Genomic DNA, 17,999 nt, shown 5'->3' on the forward strand with positions numbered 1-17,999 from the left:
TAATTACCCCTCAAAAGAGAAAGATAGTTATTAGGCCTCCTTAGAAGCACTGTATCCGATTGAACTTCTATTAAGAGCTGAGCTTCTGGTAGGCTTCAAACTGAAAGGAAATTCTGAAGACATTCTTTTTAGAGTAAATGAGAAGACCAAAACATATAGATGCTCACTATGCAAGTGTTACCTCACCTTAAAATAGATATCAGCTACATTTAGAGAGACGCCAAGGTCTTTCTAATGAAATGATTTATGGAAAGAAACTATATATTAAGAAGAATCTCGCCTTATTTTCTGTTTCTGTGAAAGAGTCAGGAAAAAACAGCACATGAAATAATATTCTTTCACTGTAGAATAATTCTTAACACTCCAGGAACGGCTGTTGGAAGTGATGTGGGATATAAAAGAGGATGAGAAGACATTGTTTTGCAGTCTTTAAATGAAATGTATTATTTTCAGTGAGCTGAATAAACACATAAGCCAGACTCCTGAACGTGTCAAATGCGGTATAAACACCACAGCCCTACCACGTCAATACAAACAGACTTACCACATTCCTTATCAATGAAACACTTTAGTCTTCCCAAATGTTACACTGACTGTATCTAGGCTGGCCTGGTCTCCTTGGGAACACAGGCTTAAGCCCATCCAAACTGTGCCTTGCCAGGAAAAAAAATAAATCTTAAAAGTTACTATTAATTTGTCTCTAGAGAGCATTGAGATACTAGGAGATACAGATATGACCCCTATATATATTGCCTTATTTCCAACAGTAGGAAACTGTGGCCTCTTGCAAAAGACAAAGCACCCACCAGCATCTGGAGGGGTACATACCTGCTGTTTGCATGCCCTGCATTTTCTGTTCTAGACCTTGTTCTCATTCATTTTACACATCAGTCGTTTAACAAAGCACCTCACTGCATGTCTGGAGAAATGGAAAAACCACAACATCAAGGTTTAACACAAGCTATCCAGACTTGTGCCTGGCAAAAGAGCCAGCTCTCCCAATGCCTCAGGCCCTGTCCCAAGAGAGGCACAAAGCAACACCACACAATTTTGATGCATGGCATCAGCAAGTCCCTTCTTGGCTGACACTGCAGCGTCTCAGCTATCTTGAGGGAATCAAAAGCTAGAAGCTGCTCTTTCTTTTAACCTTTCAGTGTTTCACAGTCATTGCACTCATGTTTATTTCTCTACTTATTTTGCTACTTAACACACACAAAAAAATTGAAGGACATTTAAATCAGAGATTCCTTCTGTATTGCTATTTCACTGCCAATCCATCTCCAGCACGAACAGAAAAGATTGCCCCACAGGGCTTGTACTATTTGTTCTTTGTCTTTTCCTATGAGCATATGGTCAAATTCAAATTAACTTTTTTTTTTTTTTTTTTTTTTTGTGTGTGTGTGTGATTTTGTGATAAATTCATATATAAAAAATATCTGTTTTTGAGGACTCCTTGGAATTATCAGACCATAGGTATTGTAAAACACTCCTCTCACGTGATATATTGTAAAATGAATATTGTGAAATGCTCCTCTCACACATTACAATTAATATTTGCAATATTTTTGCTAGTGAACTTTATCTTTAGACAGCTGTATGCCTATGAAAGCACGCTTGTCTGCAGTGGGTTAACCATCTAACCTCTGTACAGTTAATGGGGGACTTACGCCTTTTTGTTCTCCCTTCAAACACAACTTATGGGAGCCACCAAAACATACAGCAGCTACTGAAGGAGTGAATGAGAAAGTCACAAGGAGGTCTTACTGGAATGGCCAGGAAAAGGGAGAACTAGTAGATTTTGGTAGGAAGCAGAAGAGACAGTTGTGCAGGTAGGTGTGGAGATGAGAGACATGGATGCTGTGAAAGGAAGAAAGCCAGGACCTCAGGGTACAGCAAGCCACTGCAGAAGTGCCAGAGGGCTGACACCCTGCCCTGCTGCCCTTGCCTCAGCCCCACCAAAGCCCCTGGAGCATTTCTAAAGTGGAGCTGGGCAGGAGCTGTTCTACTGGGGCTGGCCTCCAAGCTCATGGGGCAAAGCCAGCAACGATAGATCAGAAGATTGGCTTTAGCACGCGACCATCTCCACCCACGGAACTGAGCAAGAGTCAGATATTTTGACAAGTTAATAAATGAAACTTAAAATGTATGAAAATAATTACTGTGAGGACTGACCCACTTGTGCTCCAGAATGCCCTCTGGAGTGAGCTAACCCTGAGACATAAAACACTTCACGGACCTTTAACCTTTGTAAATGAGTGCACTCAGAAATTTAGAGATGAGGAAGTTTTGAATTCTTTAAAATGTAGTTAATAGAAAGGCCTTGCTGATCAAGTGTGGTTTTTAACTCTGTTCAGTTTATACATCTGAATAGTAGATTAATAATTTATTTTCTTAGTGAAAAGTACAATAACTTTTCCTGCAATCTGCAGGAACCCACATATATCATTTTTATCTTTTCAGTCTGTTCTTTTTGACCAGATCTTTTTTTTTTTTTTCCCCTAAACTGTCTTTGACTCATATATCTGAATCCTGAAATCTATTATCTGAAAATTTTAACTCCCGTCCTATTTATCCTTATGACACAAAGCTGCAATTTCAAGAAATTCAGCTTCTTTAAGGCGTACCTGTTCTTCTTCTTCTTCTTCTTCTTCTTATTATTTAATATATAATATTCTCGGATATATTTTAAATGACATATTTTTATGTAACATATTTTATTATAAACTGGTCGTTCTTTTCAAAGGCTTGGCCTGTCTCATGAGATGACGGCCTTGGATAGCATATTTGGATGCCTGAGTTATTTTCACAGTTGTTAGTTATTCCTCAATTCTCTGTGTACTTTGGGAAGCAGAGAGGCTGAAGAGAGCTGTAGCTATTCAGCTGAGACTTTGCAAAGCAAAAGAACCACCCACAAAATGATCAGCCAATTCCTTCAGACATTGCTGCAGCAGAAGCACAGAGATATGGATCTGTCTGCTAACCTTCCACCCATTCCCTCATATAAGCAAATAACTGCCTGTTTCTCTGCGCATGATCTTCCTGAAGAACACAAGCTTATTTAAAAGCTTCTTTGATACTTTGCTTTTTTTGGGGGGTGGGGATAAATTTATGAGGAGCAAAAATAATGTTCATTGACTCAGGGATTGTTCTAACCTGCTTGGGTAAATTTCTATTTTGGATGTTGGCTACGAATTTTGAACTTCTGTGCCTTCCCTGTAAGGAGCTGCAGACACAGCACTGACTGACTTCCTGTTTAATGTCTGGGACAGCAATAATTTGCAGAAACTTTGATGTTACGCAATAGGTAGAAACTAGCTTACTTGAAAATATTAAATTAATATCTTGATTGATTAGTTATGGAGTGCCTAAATACAGTTAGGGTGAAAGAAGTTAGGAATTGGCACCAGGGTTGAATTTCATTGTATTGTCCACTTTGAAAATCCCTCTGATCCTCAGAACATGCAAAACTGGGCACTAATTATTGAGGGGAGTGTTTGCACAAGCTATTGCGCATTTCTCTGGAATGTTTGGATCACAGTTCCTTTATCCCATCCACATCTGCCTTTTCCATTCCAGGCTGAGTTTTGCACCTCTGACCTGCTCACTGTCCTTTTTTATTTCTGCCTTCAGTATTCTTATATTGTATTTTCTATTCAGATAACTCAAGCAGAAATGTAACTGATAGTTTTTAAGAAAATACCACTAATGCACCATTTCCTGCCAGCCTTTCAATAAAAATATCCCTGGTATTTTCCTAATTAGAAATTTTCAGACCATGGTTGACTGTTTTCTGAGTGAGCTAAAAAAAACACTAAGAAACTAGATAACTATATTGGATCTGCAAAATTAGTTTTTGCCTGTGCTGGCAGATAAAGAAGTATGAATTTGTTTATTCTGCATAAAAACTCTTAATGCCTAATAACATCCACAGCAGTGTCTAGACATAAAGGTAGTCTCAATTCCTCTGGTTTTGGTTTTGCACTTTATTACTCTGGTCTTCCCTAACACTTCCCTAATACATCAAATAATATCACCATCAATAGCTTTTTTTTTCTTCATGAAACATTCCATTGTCTTTCTCTCCAGTGTTAATTATCAAATGCCCTTTTAGCACCTTTATCTAGTTTATTATATACCACCTTTCAAGCTTTATTTTTTATTTTTTTTTCTCCTCCTTAGCTTTCATGACATTTATGACAAAGGCTGTCTTTAGACAAAATTTTTCTACACGTCTCTGAAAGATTCCACTAATACACCACTCTCTTGTGGAAGGTAATGTCAAAGAAGCACAAAAGTTTCACAAAAATCATACAGAAAACTCACGCAAGAGTTAAAGCATTTTTTCTTCTGGAAGAAGAAAAAGAAGAAAATATTTTCTTGTTGACCTCTGTATTATTTCCACATTTTGTCAATATACACAATGCTGCATTTGTTTTCTGAATTCACATCTACTGAAAGCATGCAGTGTCATCAAACCCCCAGCATAGCCAGCAAAATTTTAGACTTCATCAAAAAAACAAAACCCAAAAACCAACAATGTAAAGTTTATAAAGTCCCATGGAAATTGATACATATGGAAAGTTTGATGTGAATTAAGTTGGGAAAACTTGTGTGGAAAAAAAATAATTGATTTGTCAGTGTTCTGTTTATCTGATACTGAGGCTTCAGTGTTTACTTTACATCAGTCTGTGTTTACAGTGGGTTTCTGGACATTAGATTAGATAGCAATAAAATCTGTAACAGCCTGGGAAAAAACGAACAGTTGACTTATTGTTTCTAGAAAACTCCTAAGATGTCAGTAACTCTATGTTTTAAATTACTAAATGCTTGTTGTAAATAACGTGGGGCAAACAAGCTTCAGCTGCAGAATCAAATTAATCAGTTCTGAATGAATTGTGTTGGTTCTTTTTTTTTTTTTTTTTTTTTTTTTACTGTTTGATGTTTTAGATTTATATCCTATTTCAAATATAAAGATTTTTTTTTAATTTATTATAACTTACATATTAAAAGATCAAAGTTCAACATTACTTCGTTACTGATTCAGTGGAATTATTTGAATAAATGCTTCCCACTTTGTGTTCTTCAAGACTAACAAGGAATTTTGAGGTGGGTACCACTCAGATCCTCCTCCTGGATGTTTCACTTGCTCTCATGAAGACAAAGCAAATAACCCTGCCTAGAAATTAGTGTTAGGAGAGCTTTTAAGAGTCTGAATTCAAAACATAACTTTTTTCTGGTAATACCGTGTTTATATATATAGGAAACAATTACTTCTGTATATAAAGTATATTTTGGTATCAACATATTTGACATTTAATGCATATTCTAACTGCATAGAAACTGTATTCAGTTCTGCAGCTGTATTCAATTCTGCAGCTGTGCTCTGTATGTTAGGATTATTTTTCTCCTCCAAGACTTCTACAGCAAAGAGAAATGAAATACTAAATACAAGGTTAATTGTTAGAAACACATGTCCAAATTTTTAGGCAACTATTTTAGTGGATACATTCCAAAAAAAAAAAAACAACTAAACTTAGAGAAGAACAGCTCCTGCAATCTTATTTCCTGAGTCTTCAAACAAAAAAAGTTGCTCAGAACTCCCAAATAAAGACACAGAACAGTTGTTTACAGAACTAACCTAGTGTCAGTGGGACAGTTTTAAAAACAGACCTTAGATATGCATGTAGTTGCAAATATATCAAAGCGTTAATGTTTCTTTGTGTTGTCTACTTCTATGCTTTGTGAGCGTATCAGTGGAAACTTTGGACCCACTAAGTACACCTAGCTGAGAAAAGATGTTCATCTTTGACTATCTAGAAGCCTTAATTCCAAAAGAATTGTAAAAACCAGAGCAAACTAGCAGCTGTATGATGGCTCTTCTGAAGATCCCTGTCTACCTCGTACCTTGCTACAATGACATGAGACAAGAGTGTTTGCCAGAGCCTGATTCAATGACTTAACCTCAACAAGATTCCACTGACGGGAACAAGGTAACTCTAAATCAATCAAAATCCAAAAAGCATCATCCTTTGTGTGGGAAAACAAGGATATCTCACGGTTGAGATAGTGTGGGAGATGTTCCGCAGAACCTCATCATTACATCCCTACCTCTTCTTGAAGACAATAAAAGCTCTGGTCTAGGGCCTGCATCAATAAAAAAAACTACTGAAAAGAAGAGAGAAATCTTAATGTTTTTGAACAGTTTATATTGTTAATTTTACCCTTCAATCCATTCTACAACCTAGAGAGTATAGTATGAAAGTTCTGATGCAAAAAAAAAAAAAAAAAAAAGATGAATAATGGAGGAATAGCTTCAAACATTTATTAGTATTATTATTATTATTTAGTTTCAATGTAATTGAGGCAAAAATACTGGCTGCAGTCTCGCTCTGAAAGGAGAACATGCAAAACCTTTCAGTCTTTATGTTCACTGAGGTTAACAAGACACATAAAACTTGCAAATGAGAGACCTCTGTCCACAGATTTTATTTTTTTCTAAACTGATAAAACCTGTTTCCCTTTGTGCACCTAAAATATCATTGTACCAAGAATTACAAAGTTTACTGTAGGGCAAAATCACGCACTGGCAGATGGATAAACTTGATGACCTAATAAGTCCTTTCCACTTCTAGTCTCCAAGATTATGTGAGTATACTCAGGAGAGGAGTCTTTATTAAAATGGTAACTAAAGATGAGCATATTTGGAAAATTATCAATTTGTATAAAAGAGAGGAGTAATTCTCCATACAGGATTATGAACTGTTGACACAGCATTTGAAGGCATCCAGAGCAGTAGGCAATATCTACAGGCACGCCAAACCAGAGAGCTGTTTTGACTACAGCATTTAGCAAACCCAGTATTTCCCTCCTGTGTGCCAGGGATGGAACAATGGATAACAGCATGACACATCAACTTATTCAGTTTTAAGTATTCTGGTTCACATTTTGTGATGGTTCACTTCCTACTATATATAAATGCAATGCTATCCTTCATTTTTCTACTTTTGTTAGAAATGTATACTTGTAGTGTACTATTATAGCAATATGCAATGACTTGTCAAAATAATCCTTTACTAATCTATTAATGCCAAATTCTATTAAAATGTTTATTTCTATGCTTATTTGTAGCATACCAAGAAAACAGAAGTTAAAAACTGCCAGAAGACCTTATAGTCTTATTTTCTGAAAACTATTTATGTTTAGAGTATAAAATCAAATTAAACCGCTTACATTTAATTGTTTTAATGCTGCTCTTGAGCAACTATACTAGTCTGACTGACATCTCCACTCTGGATGGCTACTCGTGTCCTCATGGCCTGGTTTAGAATCCATCTTTTTAACCACCTCAGGTACTAATACGTTTGTCTTTTGCTTGGTATGCATTTTGCTCCTCAGAAAAAAATGTGCCTACCTGAACACTGGGAAATGGGCTAACGTTTACTTTTGATGATTTTCATTTCAAATAATTGATGTTGTACTTTCTGTTAAAGGATTATTATTATTATTTTTTTTTTTTTCAGATAAAATGACTTCAATCTTAGTTTGCTTCCTGATATCCACTACCATAAGCAGATGGGAGTTTGCTAACACTTAAGATTGGCTCTGCCTGGCACGTATCTGTATGTGAAGAGGAAACACTGCACTTGGATGAAAGCAATCAAAGTTTCAAGGCCACGAGTAGACAGCAAAAAAGTGTGAGCAATGGTATGCTACTCTAACAGTAATATATTTTTAGGTAAATATGTTCTAATTCAAACTGTGCCCCTGATGTTTTGTTTCTCTGAAGATTCCCTTCCTACTTAAGCACACTGAAGCATCTCATTGTTAAGCACATATCACTAGATACAGATGCCTCTCTGAAAGGTTTCAGAAAGATGAAGAACCTGTGAATAAAGTGTTGCACTTGCTCCTAGATCAAAACTTCCTCCTTGCTAGTTTTTTTTTTTTTTCACTGTACTCTAAACCAGAAGTCTGGTAGTATTTTTCCACACATGAGCTTTATAACATCTAATTATGACACCATATGCTGCTGGTGAGAACCGTAATCTTCACCAGAGTCAATAAATGGGTTCTTTTTTTGCCGATCCTAACATACAACTGCCAGTTTTGCAATTTCTGTGCCACCACTGAGCGATCTATGGAGCAGATTCTGAACTAGAAGTTGTCTGTGCAAACTCATCCTTCTCAGGTGGGGCCATTCTGCAGCTATGAGTAACTACAGACAATGGTAACTCATGGTGCAGAAGTGTCCTCTATACAGACTGAGAGGTGGCTTGTCAATGTTGAATACAAAAGGAAACAGCTGTTGCTGCTGCTTGGTTTGGCAAGGAACACATTTACTAACTTAAAAGATTTCTAAAAGATGTTGATTTAGAAATCAAGACTCAAATTCTCAAAGTAATAGGACTACATTACAAGTTCACATATCCTATAAATATAAACAGTTAAATTAGGTCTGTTCTTGATGAATTTAAGGCAACATGATGTGGTCTTATAGGATTGTAGTTCTTAGTCCACATGTTTTCTTAGGGGATGTGAGATGCTACTTAAGGGAAAATATATTTCCTGATGGCGTGGGTTGCATTAGATTTTATCCTGAACTTTTTGTAGAGCTCTGTGTTGTAGAAGCCAGTAGTTACAAATACCACACTTAGCTTTGGTAAATAGTATTGCCCCTTGAATCAGTGTTTCTTTCTTTGTTACAGAATAATCTTCCACAAGGAAGTCCAAGGAATAAGATTTTGGCAAATGCATGTTTTATGACAGAGATCATCTCAATAGGTATTTATGATTGCTACTATAAGTAAGAGCTGTTTATAAAATACACACAGATACAGAGTTCATGGTCCAGGAATCAAGAATTAAAAGTTAATAAAAGTTACACATTATTACACAGGCACTTCTTTTCCAAAGCTCCATAATGGGGTAAAAAAGACATGAACTAATCTGAGGGGTGATAAAGCAAAGCATTAAACAGAAAATAACAGAAAATGAAAGAAGATTCCTCACCCAAATTCTGAGATTGACCTCAAGCAGCCATACAGTAGGCATGGGTAGGCAGGAAGCAGATTTAAGCAATTTTAAAGCCAGAGGCAACGGTGAAATGACAGCTGGACAGTGGGATACGAGAATATAGAAATAGTGGGGAATGGCAGACTATGCAAAACCTATTTTCTTTAAAAAATAGCTGTTGTCACAACTCAGCATTAACAGTCTCAGCTAGTTGTAAGGCTTATGTCAGCCTCTCAAAAGAAATGAACCTAATTTTTAAAACATGGACATAAAATAAAGAAGAAAACCAGCCAACTCAATGCCATCTCCTCAGGCAGATTAGATAAGTTTTAAAGCAGAAATGTACTGATCAACTGTAAGGAAATACAACACGACTCTGAACTAGCTTAGAAATTTTGAGGGCATGAAATCAAGGAGACGCTGACTAACGTTACAGCTCAAACTACTTTTTGGAGCAGGGTTATACAACCGTGAATGCTGCAGGGGCTGAACACTTCCATATTCTCACCTGTACATCATCTAACCAAAGACTGTTGTTTGGAAACAATGAAAATAAATGAAATAAATCACCATCAGCCCTTTATTCTTGCACAGAAGGAAGAAGAGCATGGAGTGGGTCTATTTATTAAGTTAAAAGAACAGGCTGAAAACCTTTGCTGAATTACAGCCCTTGGAATGAGTAAGAATAACATACTGTACATACTTATGTGGTCTGTGTCTCGCTCGCTCTGTCTCCATGGCAAACTTCATCTGCAGGCCAACTACTTGTACGTGTTCTAAGCTGATGACACAAAGTCATTATTAAAAATGTCTCCCCTCCTCACTAAAAGAATGAGCTTCAATTTTATTCTGTTTTTACAAATTCTGATGTCTACAAATTCCTGTAATTTTGAAAAACAGTACAATGTGTTACTCAGATCTAAGTACACTGGCATCAGAAACAGCAGGGTTTTAAGTGCCCTGGTCTTGGTTTTGTCACTGTTAACTGTGATGTACACAAAGCCTTACAAAACCTATGAACTTAGTGTTTATTTTGGTTCTGCAATCATAGGTATCTGGTTACTGCCTTATATACTTATGTATACTCTACAGCATATAACCCATTTCCTTCATTTCCCCCCATTTCCCTCAGAGTATTCTGTGAAACTATCAGCTGTCACGAGACTTTAATTTCAATTTAAAGAACTCATTAGTGAGAGGGACTACTTCACTGTGTTTCAGACAGACATCCAAAATCTTGAATGCTTTTTCTTATAATATCCTATATATATATATATCCATGGAGTCCTGTAATTTCCCAAGGAAGATATCAATGCTTGTATACGCAAATAAACTGCAAATGCTAGATGCTTGAGACTTACAAGAGAAATCACTTGATTGATAAATATTTCTAGCCATTTAAAAACATACAGACTAGAGTTCTTAGTATGGCCTTGTTTTATGAAGAAACAAACATAACAGGGAATCTAAGTTACCAATAAGAAAACTGGGTCTTTTCTGGGTAAACATCTTTGTAAATATCTAATGCCAAACACCCACCTCATATATTTCTGCAGAATTATTGGAGAGCTGTGATTTAGTCCCAAATTAACCAACTGTTCTGTACCCCGTGTTCTTTCCTTCACTGAATGTTTTACATGGTGAGAAACATATCAAACTTCACTTAAGATGGTCCTCTGAATGATGAAACATGGTATATGATAGATTTTACTACTAAACACTGCATGCATCATTTACTTGGCACAAAAATATTATTTTCCCTTTACTGAATCAGACCAAAGGTACTTTCAGCCCTGCGCGATGGTCTGAGCAGTGACTGACAGCAGACCCCTCAGGAAGAGCGGGGCAGTAATAAACTGATACTTTCCTGCAGTAGAGTTGCTTCTAGCAATTTATAGCTTGGGGATTTCCTAAGTCACAAGTGCTGTTTGGTGTTTAATAGCTTCCAAATGTGATTTTCTTCTTTTTTTCCTCCCTGTGCATCCTCCAGGAGGGTTGTGAACCTCTACAAAGAGCATTCACAAGATGCCATGGGAAGGCCCATGGCCATGACCATTTGAACTGTGCTGCTTTGCATGAAGAAATGCTCCTTTTGTGTGGTTTGATATAGCCACTTGAGAGTCTTGTTGGATGCCCTGTAGTTCAGGGCAGCTCACGGCCATTCCTTATTCCTCTTTCACTCTCCTCATTGTTTTATAAACCACTGCAAAAGCTTCCTCCAGCTGTTGGCTCTCTAGACAACATGCAATCTAGCAGCCTCCTCTTGCAACAGAGAGACAAAGGTATGAAATTGCTCTGTGCAAAAGGGACTTAGAATTTCCCCTTTGCTCTTTAGAAAGAGCATTTCCCTTCCTTTTTGTTTTGTTTTGTTTCCCCAAAGAAGTTTAGCTTGTTGTCTGTACGCTTGCTTCTGTTTGGTAGACAGAACATAGATCATCCCGACAGGAATGAGAATTTCACTGATTTCTGAAATAAGATGAGAGTTTACCTAAAGCAACAATGAGGGCTGGGTCAGATACGGACAGAAAAAAGTGCCAGAATATTTCTTGTAAGTTATACTGTAACTTTATCATTTCAGTAGAGCAAGGATTTCAAAATGCTTATTGAATAATCAGGCTATGAAATCTGTTGGGACATGGATTTAAAACATAACATAATGTGGGACATAATTTAAAACATAAAACACTAAGAAGTGTGTACTATAGCTTTGGATTTGCTTGTTCTTCCAAGGTTGTCAAAAGTACAGAATTGTGAACCAGTGCTCCTGCTTTTTTTTTTTTTTTTTCCACACTGAGATTACCTACAGTAAATGCAACAACAACTATAGTCATTGTTCTCAAAACTGGAAAATAGTATAGGAAAATTATTTAAGGAAAATTATTTAAGGAAAAGCTACTATGGATGTCTAATGGATTACAGAAGACTTAAGCCTTGCTCTCTGAAACTAGGAATAAAAGATAGTAACACCACGAAAAATGATGTGGGAAAGAAAACAGGTGTCCACATGGGTAAGGCATCACAACAACAACCTTCCAGTTTTATGGGTCCAGGGGAGTGAAAAAATTATTCAGAATTATCATGTTGAAAATGTAGAGCCCATTGCTCCAGGATACTAGGATGGCAGTAACTCTTCTTTATGGATACTTTGTGAGTATGAGAAAGCCTTAATGCTTAAGGCTTAGTTGGGAATGGCAGGATTTTTGAGGCTTGTAATACTAAAATTAATCAAAAAAAATCATGTCTTTATTCCCTAATAGGCTTTGAGGATATAATGTTAATAAGAAATGTGGCAAATATCTCTGTCTTAAACGTATTCTAAAGTTTTCTGTGCAAGCTTTCAAGAGAAGGCTTTTACTCACATTTGCCTTGAATTCCATTTCTCAAGTGGTGCTTCTGGTTGTCTCTCTCCTCTGTCTAGGGATATTTATATACCAAAGAAGTTACACAGATCTTGTTTGAGGTTGTTTTGCTTAGCTTTCCCATATTTCCCTTTAAGTCTATAAAAGCAAGAGAGGTATTATGGTTAAACAGTGCTCTAGTTTGGCAAAGCTTTTGCACTTAAGATTAAATACCCGAATAATCCCATTTAGGTCAGGAAAACATTTCACAAAAGCTCTCCCGGATCATGGTCTAAAGCCCTATTTTTTAGACTTTAACCTTATCTATTTAGGCTAAGCTTAACATAATCTAAACTTAACTGATACTCTAACATGGATATTTCTTAGGATGTGAACTGTTTTATTTAAGAAAAAGAATGTGTAGTAAAGAAACGGGGTTAAAATATTGGCATCATGATATAGTTGCACTATACATTTGCTGAGATATATTGGTGACAAGACCTGCAGAAAGAAGTATTGTAGCCTACAGCAATACTCCGACTTTTATACAGATAGCACTTAACAGAAAATAGATCATCTAGAAAGTTATCCCTTTGTGTTCATGTTGCTTATTACGTATGACTCAGGCAATAGACAGAAAAAAAAAAAAAAAAAAAAAAAAAGTATGTTCACATTTCACATTATTATTATATGTGTATCTCTGGTTTCTCTGGCTCCCCAGTACAAAAAAGACAGGGATCTCCTGGAAAGAGTCCAGCGGACGGCCACAAGGATGATACGGGGCCTGGAGCATCTCCCCTATGAGGAAAGGCTGAGAGACCTGGGGCTGTTCAGCCTGGAGAAAAGGACACTGAGAGGGGGGTCTCATCAATGTGTATAAATACCTGAAGTGTGGGAGACGGAGTTTTTTTGCCAACCTCTTTTCAGTGGTTTGTGGGGACAGGACAAGGGGCAGTGGCCACAACATGGAGCACAGGAAATTCTGCAAGAACTTCTTCACAGTGAGGGTGATGGAGCACTGGGACAGGCTGCCCAGGGGGGTTATGGAGTCTCCTTCTCTGGAGATATTCAAGGCCCGTCTGGACACCTACCTGGGCATCCTCCTCTAAGGAACCTGCTTTGGCAGGGAGGTTGGACCCCATGATCTTTTGAGGTCCCTTCCAACCCCTTCAATTCTGTGATTCTGTATTGCAGAAACAAGAGACTAAACAGATAGCTAGGATAAAGGAGAGCAGTATCAGTGTGTAAATTCATAAATGCACAGCAGATAGTGTGGGCTAAGGGTCTCGAGGATTTACCTGGTGTTTCAGTCTGGTAAGGACTTGAAAGAGAAACAGAATGCGTAGCAAAGAAAGTAGTAAACCTTATGGATCTCTGAATGGAAAAGGAACACCTAAGGCAAAAGGCTTGCACACAGCAGGCAAAATGTTTTTCCTCTCCACTTAGCCCAAGCTTTTTTGGAAGCATGTTTTGTGAAGATTGGGCTGCTATTAGCAGACACCAGAAGGAATGAATGGAAAGGTCAGTCATGTGCAGTGGCTACAGCCCCATTTGAGAGCTTCCCATTTTGGAGGACTCTGCTCTCTCTGATCACCATCTTTTAAATCAACCTAAGTCAGCTGCATGGCTGCCTTCCACACACTCTGGCTCTGTAGGAGCAGGGGTTGGTTGCATTGCCAGAGATGTGAGCTGAAGTGTGGGAAGGTTTGTGTACTATAAAATAATTCAGCTGTGCCAGAGAAAAGAATTAGCCAAAATAAGAGCAGCCTGTATTTTTTAAAGTGAACAGAGCCATGAAGTACCTTTTGGAGAGGCTGAGAGCCCTTGAAAGCCCTGTTCATACAGAACTAAAATTGTGGTGTGGTATGGGAAACTCAAGCCGTCACAATAATGGTGCTCCAAGACATACTGCTCCTACTCCCTACAGTCATTCTCCTTGATTTTTTTTTTTTTAATGCAAAGCAGACAACAGCTAAGATTAATCAGCTCAAAAGTATTGTTTAATAATGAACTAAAAAGTCTCCATTATTATTAGCCTTCTATGTTCTGCGATAATGACCTTGCATCATCTTTCAACCCGCTTTCACCATGGTATCTTAGAGTATGCATGTATTAAACTCGCAAGCTGTAATTCTTACAAACATCTGTGTCAGGTACAAACTGACTATTACACTGCCTGAGGGATGTACTGGTAGAACCAGGGGGTTTTGAGTGGCAGACCTGCATTAACTCAAAATGTCTGGCAGGACAGCAGGCAGAGATGCCAGAACTCTGTATGAAAACATGACATTTCTTTAGATGTTGTCTGTGGAACTCAGCCAAATATATACAGAGTAACAAACTGAAATTAGGATAATCAGTTTTTTTTTTTTTTTTTTTTTTTTTTTTTTTTTTTTTTTTAACATATAGATGTAAATATGCTTTTAAGCTGAAAAGTACCCAAATACGTTTGTAATCAAAATGAATGGTGGCTGTTAGCTATTTCTGGAACCAAGAGATGATGAGAAGAAAGACAAAATAAAATGAAAACATCAGTATAAAGGATAGAAGATTTAAACTAGTCTCAGGGAGACTTCAGAGAAAACAAACAAACAAACAAAACTTCCATGTGGCTGCTGTTAACCATGTGACCTCTTTTTCCTTTTTGCCCACCTGAAAGTCAAGCCAGAAACCTCACTTTTAAATTTGCACTCAGCACAAATTTTGCCTCTGCACCCTGGAAAATACAAAGTATGTATATCTCTATACACATTGGGATTACTTAAATATCTGAAGAACAAAGCTTGTGTGCTTCCTGAACAACTCCACAAACTCAGAACTTTTACAGGATACCAGAGAGTAATTTATAAATAGAAATAATTTACATTAGGAAAAAAAAAAAGTATTTTTTTCTGCTCAGTACTAAATGTGTCAGTTTTCTCAGCTATATATTTGTGAAGACTCTTATAGGATGACATTTACAAAGAGAAATAGCTTCCAAGGTTAATAACAGGGGTCTGAACCTGACAGAAGCATGACGCATTTAAAGGAAAAGTTTTCATGCTCCATATCTCCTATGTTTGGTCCACTGAAAGCTAGTCTAAACCATCTTAGGCTGCTGGGAGAAATCACTTTCAGAGGATTCTGAAAAAAGTGAGGAAAAGGTGATTTTAAGGAGCATGGAGATCTAAAGAGAAAAACAAAAGCACAGATTGAGTAATGGAAAAGAGACAAGGAAGCCTGAATTATTCAGAGGACTTCCCTTTTGTCCTCTAAAGACTTTCAAGAGTAAATTCAGTCTTCTACATTAGTAATCAGTGGGACATCTGTTACTCTTTGGCTAAGACCATGCAAAATCAGGGCAGGAGAAAGCAAGTGGAGACAATAAGATGAAATAGAGCTAAAAATATTTACAAAATGTGTATCTAAGCCTGTAATAAGAGCATTAGGCAGTAAATTAATAAAACACATTTTTTCTCCTGTATTTCTTAAGTGATGAGCAGAGTATAAAAGAGTATGCATGAAGGGTAACTTTAGCATTTATAAACTGGTGTAAAGAATTCAGTCGCAAAAGCACAAAATTATAGCATAATTATTTTGGTTTAGTTACATAATAGCCAACTCTCCCATGACACTCTGCTAGAAGTTCAGTTTCACTTTTTCTTACTCTGTGTGTCTCCTCAGGCATGACCCAAACTGCGCAAGATTCAATAAAAACTTTGTTGTGTGGCAAAAGGAGATCATAGTTGGATGAAAAGTCTTATTTCCACTCATGCCCTTGTCTAAAATATGCAGCTAGCTTCCCAGTAATAAGGGATAAGCGCAATACCCAGCTCAGCATGACAGCCAGCAACTCTGAGTGGCTTGAACTGAATAATGGCCTGTTGAATAAATATGTAATGGAAGCAAGCATCTAATGTCTGTCTCACTTGACAAAGAAATGAAATACCTGAGCAGCTTCCCTAACCTGAACAGAGCCAAGCTTCTGCCCTCAAATCCTTACCTCTGTGTTGGTTTCCACTGACATCATTGGACCATGTAGGTAATTGTCCATGCAAGCACATTTATCTGCAGGTTATGGGCCAGGGTTTGTGTCTGGTGGGTTGTCTGGTTTGCTCTATTCATCTGGGAGTCTTTTCAGCTTTGGATATTAAACTTTGCTGCTCAGCCCCCAGAAATTTTCCCTTCTCGTTCATCTCTCCAACTGACTGCTGAATTCTTGAGCTGGAAACTGCCAGAGGGAAGACTTTTGAAAGTCATAAGGGTGAAGCAAGACTTTAGCTTTATCCAATGCCACCTGAATCTTGTCCCATATATAAAAGAAGGTAAATGCATGAACATGAAGAATTAGATTGTGGTTTACAATAAAAAAGTAACTAAAATGGTGTGGGATGATAAATGCTACAATGGCTGTTTCTGAACCTAGTCTTCACCATCTCTGTCAGAAGGCAGCCCTGGAAGAAATTCTAGTCCTATTGTTCCTTCCTGTGCTTCCAGCAAAGCAGTAAATCAGAACATGCTACTTGGAAAATTAGTTATAGAAGTCCAGGTTATTTGATGGCATTTACAGAGATTTGGCTCACACTTAAATTATATACTGTATTTAAGTTCTTACTTATGAAAGAGAGATTCATGCCATGATACATGATTATAAGCAGTATTAAAAGAAAATGATATTTTAAAACAAGAATTCATAATGATGTCCTTGAATTTGGAAAATAGTCTCTTAATGACAAAATAATACATCGAGAAACCTTGTATTTCATTTATGCTTAAAAAAACCCGAACCACCACCACACAACCAAAAAACCACATTGAAAGCCACTCTTCAGCCATGCTTATTTATATTACTTGCAGACAGAGTGTCCTAATTAGAAAAAATAATTGCTTGACTTTGAAGATTTGACCAGTTTTGCATTCTTGAGCATTTTGCATTTGACCCGGATTTATGATTTCAGTGGAAAGGATGTTTCGGAACTATTTCCTTTGAGTGCTTCATTCCTACTCTAATGGAATATCTCCGCAGAGTTTCTGGTTTCTCATATTATGAGACTGATAATTTTAAGTATGACATTAATGAGCAATAAAATTAACAATAATTCTCATTATGGCTTCACAGAAGAAACAGAGATAACCAGAAGCTGGTATTGAACATGCTGCCACCTTCTGCAGCACAGATCCGTGCTTATTCTTCAAATAAATATCTGGGTCAAACCAATTACTTGCCTCAAGGCCATGACATTTTTAGCACTCATGGAGTCACGTATACCCTGACTGATTCTTCCCAATCTCTCACGAATTGCGCTGTGTAGATCACTTTGCAGCAGGAAAGGCTACTGTGAGTGAGCTGAAGTTCAGCTCTTGGAGACAAAGCAAACAATTTACATGTTATCTTGCTCTGGAGCATTTCCAGAGCATTCTGGGTTCATGACTTTGAATGAGGTTCATGCTCCTTATGTCACTACTGCCAAAGGTTGCCAAAGTCATGCACGTGTACCCTCATAGTGCCCTTCCTCTGGCGCAGACCTAAGTGACCACCCTTCTACAAGTGCTGCTGTTCCTGTCTCTCTCCCATTTGGCCTACAAGTTACAGCAACTCAGCTTGCCAGACTACAGAAGTGTGTTTTTTACATTTAGGCGGCTGGGCCAAATGTGTCTGTCATTCTCCAA

The sequence above is a fragment of the Netta rufina genome (genome assembly GCF_964035555.1).
Source record: "Netta rufina genome assembly, chromosome: 6".
Lineage (NCBI taxonomy): Eukaryota > Metazoa > Chordata > Aves > Anseriformes > Anatidae > Netta > Netta rufina.